A 6,000-nucleotide genomic window follows, 5' to 3' on the forward strand; every position below is an offset into this window, starting at 1 on the left:
CACGGCCATAAGAAGACCTCCTGAGTATCCCTTTGCTGCTGTCCCTCTGGGGGCAGGGACAGAGGCTGGGGTTCTATCACTTGGAGGCAGTGCAGCAGATGTTGGGTTTGGGCCAGGAGTGGGCAAGGCCAATTCAGAACTGTCCTGCTCCAGTCTAAGGTGGTCATTCTAAAGCCAATCAGAGTTGGCCGGAGGTGGGGGCCATGCTGACCCTTGCTAGGGTAGGGAGTGGTGGGGGTACTCAGGACCCCTTGTTGTACCTGGTGGAGGTGAGGAGCAGAGCCAGTGGGGCTGGCGGCCCCCCTCCCCACCCAGCATGTGGTCTCCACTCCTCTCACTTTTGAAGGTCTGCAGGCCTTGCCTTGTCCTTGCTCTTCAACACTGAAGGTTGGCAGGCCTTGCCTTGTCCTTGCTCTTCAACACTGCCGGTCAGGGGAAATGCCCCTCAGACCAGAGCCTCTTCCTAATGACACTCAGCACAGACGTAAAACTTGTAAAGCCTTCCAGACAATTCCAAAGAGCAGCAGAGTTGAGACCCTCTGATGCATGTGAGAACAGTTGGCAAGCTCATCATTAGTGAGCTCAGCGTCTGACAACAGGCTCATCCGCCCCTGATCTCTGTGGAATTCCTGGAGACCATGCACAACATGGGTGGGAAAGAGGTCCTGGAGGTTGGCATCACTGCCTCAGGTGGGTGCATGGGTAGTGGCCATGGAGAGCTTTGGAAGTGGGGACAGAGTGCAGGGGCCACATCCCAGCAGACATCTCTGTTCATAAGAGGGGACTGACTGGTGGGCAACTGAGGAAAGAGCAGCACCCAGTCATGGATGGGTTACAATCTGGGTCCTGGCCTGACCCTAGCAAGGGCTCCTGTTGGGAAGAATATAGGTCTGCCCACAGTAGCTGGCCAGGCCCAAAGCTGGTCATGATGGGATCCCCTCAGCAGGTGGGTGCCACAGACTGCAGTAGGCATGAGGTTTCCTGCAGCCCTCCCCGAGGGGGGTCTCTGAAGGTCTCTGAGGGAAATAATGTTTTGGATGTGGCTATGGATGTGGAATAGAGGAAATTCCTGGAGAGGGAATGCCGTGTACAAGGAACACTGAGTATAGGACCCTTGATCCTTAAAGAAACTCAAGGAGGCCACTTTGACCCTATAGGAACTTGAGGTTTTCTAAACTCTGCTCTCCCAACTCCAGGATTAGGGAGGTACTGGAGTCTAGGTTTGGGGTCCCAAATCCTTAACATCTTTCAGATAAAGGTGCTGTCCTTCTTGGCAGCTCTTGTGTGGCCATATGGCCTTCAGCTGGGTGAGGACTGGGAGCTGATGGAGTTGGTGCCTTGCTTGGCCCGGCGGGGGGGGGGGGGCATGCTGAGAATACCCAGTGGCTGTTGTGGTCCCTGGGGCACAGAGTTGGGAAAGGTAGTCTTGGGGATGGCGTGGGGTTCTCTGCACAGCAGGTATCGGCCCCAGGGAGGGTTAAAGAAGGTCAGACTGAGGGTTGGGGCAGGCCCTGAGGAACACTCAGGGATGGCTGTATGGTGCAGAAATCAGGTAAGAGAAGAGATGTTATGGTATTGAGAATGTCCCCCAAAGGCTCATGTGCTGAAAGCTTGGTATCCCAGTACAGCAGTGTTCAGATTGAGGGGGTGCTTAGGGAGGTGGTTGGATCATGAGGACTCCAGTCTCATTAGTGGATTATTAGACAACTGATAAGTTTATAGTTGAATGAATTATTAGCAGGAGGGGCTAGTTGGAGGAAGTAGGTTGCTGGGGGCATGTCCTGTAATTGATGTGTCTTGTCCCCTCATCTCTGCTTCAGGGGAACCCTCTGCTAAATTAGGCATACTTTTATCTGTTTCTTTCACAACCTGTCAAAGTATTTTCCTTGTCTTTAATTCTGTCATAGCTCTCTCTGTAGAGGTTGTCAAAATAGCAGAAGACAAATCTGGCTGTGCCGAGTACTAAAAACACATGGAGCCCATCTGAGACTTGCCTGCAGAGCTGTGAAGACCAAGGTTGCTCACCAGTTCCACCCATGAACCCCAGGACCACTGCTGGGGACCCTTGACCATAGGATGATAATCTGAGACTCAAACCTAGAGGGACTCAGTAATAGCTGCTCCAGCTCCCCTGCCACACACAGAAGCCTTAACCTGCTCCACTGTGATCAGGTACAGGATAGAAACAAGGCCAGACTGATTCTGAGCCTTTTAAAAATGTACAGCCTCCTTCTACCCCTCAGCCACACACAATGCAGGCAGTATGACGGTTCCATTATACAGACAGGAAAACTGAGGCCCAGAGAGACCCAATGAGCTGCTCCAGGTCACACAGAGTGTTGGCTATGCAACCAGGATTTGCCTGCTGGCCCCAGGTGCTGCATGATGATGCCCCCAGGGCCTGTCTCTGCAGGAGGAAGAGTTCTAGGCCAGTTGCATCCCCATGAGCATTAATGGGGGGGATGTCTGATGGGCCAGAGAAGAAGGAGCTGCCATAGTCCCCGTGCCAGCGGGAGAGCCCAGGTGCAGTGGAGAGCCCCAGAGCTCATGCCTGGCTTGCCCCTGCCTGAGGAGAACCGGTAAGTATCTGGGCACCATTCGGGTGCCTGGAGGAAAGAGCAATTGATGTCACTGCCTGCTGGGTTGCCCTGAATGTTCCTCAGGGCAAGTGGAGCTGGCTGGAGACATGGAAGATGCCTTGAAGTGGAGGCAGATTCTCTGGCTCATCTGGAGAATGATATATTTGGTGAGAAGAGCTACCAGAGAGCAGGGAGGGGAAATGGGCATGAGGGTTGTCAGGGAATTCTCTGGACCTGAGGGATGCAAGGGCCAGCCCTCCTGGTGTCAAGGCAGGGGCAAGGAAGCTGATGTGAAGGAGGAGGCTGCAGAACCTGTGGGGCTGACCAGGGACCAGGGCAGAGTGGAGGAGTGAGGGGTGAGTGGGGCTTGGTTGCTATCTGACATTCTGTGAGAGGTGAAATACTGGAGAGTGGGCAGTGGGTGGTTTTGTTGACTTGCTTCTGGCTTTTTGTTAGCCCAAGATTCCTGAGACCAGAGTCTCATCACACTAACCCTGGGCCCCAGCATCCAGAGCAGGATCTGCCCTTGCTGTGGACATACATAGTGTAGAGTGAATGGAGGGAGGGAGGGGAGGGTGGTCCAGGGCCAGCCTTGAGTCACTGGGGATGTCTGGGTGGACAGGACAAGGAGTGGGCCTCCATAATGTGTCTCTCCACTCAGCCCCTGGCCCTGGGCTGCCTGGGAGGAGTCAACTTGGAGCTGGCAGCTGTGTGCCTCTCCCAATCACATAAGACCAGTGGCCCAGGTCACTCACCACCTCTGACCCTCAGAGGATGCCCTCAGATCTGTTTCCTCTTTTCTGTACCTCTCATCAGCTAATCAGCAGCTCTCAGCTGAGGTCCACTCTGACCACAGCTGCCACCCTCAGCCTCCCTGCACACACAAGTCTGGTGCCACCTGCCTGGAGCCCAGGGAGTGGACTTGTCTGTTGTGGCTGTCCTCTCCCACTGAGGTCAGGTCCACCTCCAGCTGTAGGCAGAGGTTTCTGGCATGGCTCTACATCTCCAAGGTTACCTCCTCTTGAACTTCCCTCTTAGAATTCACAAGAGACAGTGCAGAGTGGGCAGTGGAAGAAAGGCTGGTGCAGGGGGAGGGGAGGGACCCCAGCTTCCTGTCTGGGACAGCAGTGCCACTGAGGCCCTGGTTCCTACCTCTCAAGACACACCACTCCTCAAGGCATCTCCACTACAGAGTCCTGTGGACAGCCTTGAGCCTGATCTGACGCTATTGCTTTCTTTTCTTTCTTTCTTTCTTTCTTTCTTTCTTTCTTTCTTTCTTTCTTTCTTTCTTTCTTTCTTTCTTTCTTTCTTTTTTTTTTTTTTGCAGTGTTGGGGATGGAACCCAAGGCCTCACACACTCTAGGCACGCACTCTACCACTGAACTATGACCCAGCCTGATACTACTTCTTTGTAAGGACTGTGTACCAACAGGGTCATCAGAGATAGACAAGTGGCTTAAAATTGGTCTTCGTAGGCCAGGTGTGGTGGTGCATGCCTGTAATCCCAGCAATTTGGGAGGCTGAGACAAGAGGGCTGCAAGTTCAAAGCCAGCCTCAGCAAAAAGTGAGGCACTAAGCAACTCAGTGAGACCTTGTCTCTAAATAAAATACACACACACACAAAAAAAATAGAGCTGAGGATGTGGCTTAGTTGTTGAGTGCCCCTGAATTCAACCCCCAGTATCCCCCTCATACAAAAAAAAAAATTGGTCCTTGCAGAGCTCTTTCCAGGGTCTGTGTATTGCTTTCTATTAAAGTGGTTCAAGATGAGAAAATATTAAGAGCTCCTTCCCAACCATTCTGCATGTGAACATGCTGAGTCCACTGGTATTTTTCCCATCAGCATTGCTTGTTGTAACTGTGGTATGTATAGCAGAGAAGCCTTGACGCCTGTCTGAAGACTGTGAATTTCATTCTCTGGCCACAAAAGGATTAAAATGGGGAAGAACTACTTTCTTCTTTTTAAAATGACCTCATTTGTCTCCTCCTCTCAACACAGTAACTAGGCAGTGGTGACACCTTGTGGCAAATTCTGCATCTTGTCATTCCTGTGGCCTCAGCCTTGCCCAGTTCTAAGCCCTTCCTTAGGATTCTACTGCCCCCATACTCTGAGGCACTGGCAAAACAGCACTGTTTGATGTCTGTGGGCAAGTATTTCAGAGGACAAGAACACTTGAGACCTCAAGCAAAAAGCATCAAGAGGAGATTTCAGAAGAGTGGGGCAGGGAAGAGGCTGAGGCTACAGAGTGGTTGGCCCAGGGACACCTGTCCTTGTGTGGCACTACTTCCCTGCAGAAGGGAGTAAGGAGGACTTTGGGGGAAAGCTGCTGGCACATCATTTGTGGGGCTTTTTATTCTCCCTTCCTGCAGTCAGTCCTGACGTGGCCTCCCTTGACCATCAGATCCTAAGCAGACATGACCAGGGCAGCTGCTGCTTTTTGTCTGGATTGGGAGCTCCTCCTTAAGAACAGGTGCAGTCTATGACTCTCAGAGGATGACAAACATTTTGGCATTATTGTAGCTGCAGAAGTAACACTTGCCCATCATAAAACCACCAGCACACAGAGGTGAATAGAGAAGTGGAGTCCTCAGGACTGAGGTGCGCTAAGAAAGCAATCTTAAATACTTACCCATACTTCATTCTTTTGCACTGATCTATATTTCCTCCAGGTTCCATTGGCTTTCTGCCAAAAAAAGTCTTTTTAACATTTCATGTTGTACCTTTCTGTTGCTAAATTCTTTCAGCATTTTGGGTGTCTGGAAAAAAAAACTTTAGCTTTTAAAAAATAATAAACTTTATTTTACTTATTTATTTTTGGTACTAGGAATTGAACCCAGGACCACTTACCCACTGAGCCTCATCTCCAGTCTTTTTTTTATGTTTATTTTTTAAAATTTTAAGACAAAGCCTGACTAAGTTGCTAAGGCTGGCTTTTTGAACTTGCAATCCTCCTGTTTCAGCCTCCCGAGCTGCTGGGATCATAGGCATGTACCATCACATATTACAATAAACTTTATTTTTGAGAACAGTTTTAGATTTACGAAAACAAGCAGATAGTAGAGATTCTCTTTCTCTTCTGCCCATAGCTTCTCTTGTTAACATCTTGCATTGGTGTTACACATTGTTACAACTGAAATACCAATACATTACTATTAACTACAGTCTGCAGTTTATATTAGGGGTGCTTCCTGGTGTTGAGCTTGCTGTGAATTTTGACAGGTGTATAATGACAGGCATCTATTATTATATGGATAATACAGAATTCTTTCACTGTCCTAAAAATCTTCCATGCTCCACCTGTTCATTCTCTCTGCCCTGGTTCCTGGTAATCACTGACCATTCTACTTATTCAGAATGTCACGTCATTGGAATTCCACAGAATGCCTGTTGTCTTTTCATGCTGTTTTCTTTCACTTAGCA

This window comes from Urocitellus parryii, chromosome 6, assembly GCF_045843805.1.
Source record: "Urocitellus parryii isolate mUroPar1 chromosome 6, mUroPar1.hap1, whole genome shotgun sequence".
NCBI lineage: Eukaryota > Metazoa > Chordata > Mammalia > Rodentia > Sciuridae > Urocitellus > Urocitellus parryii.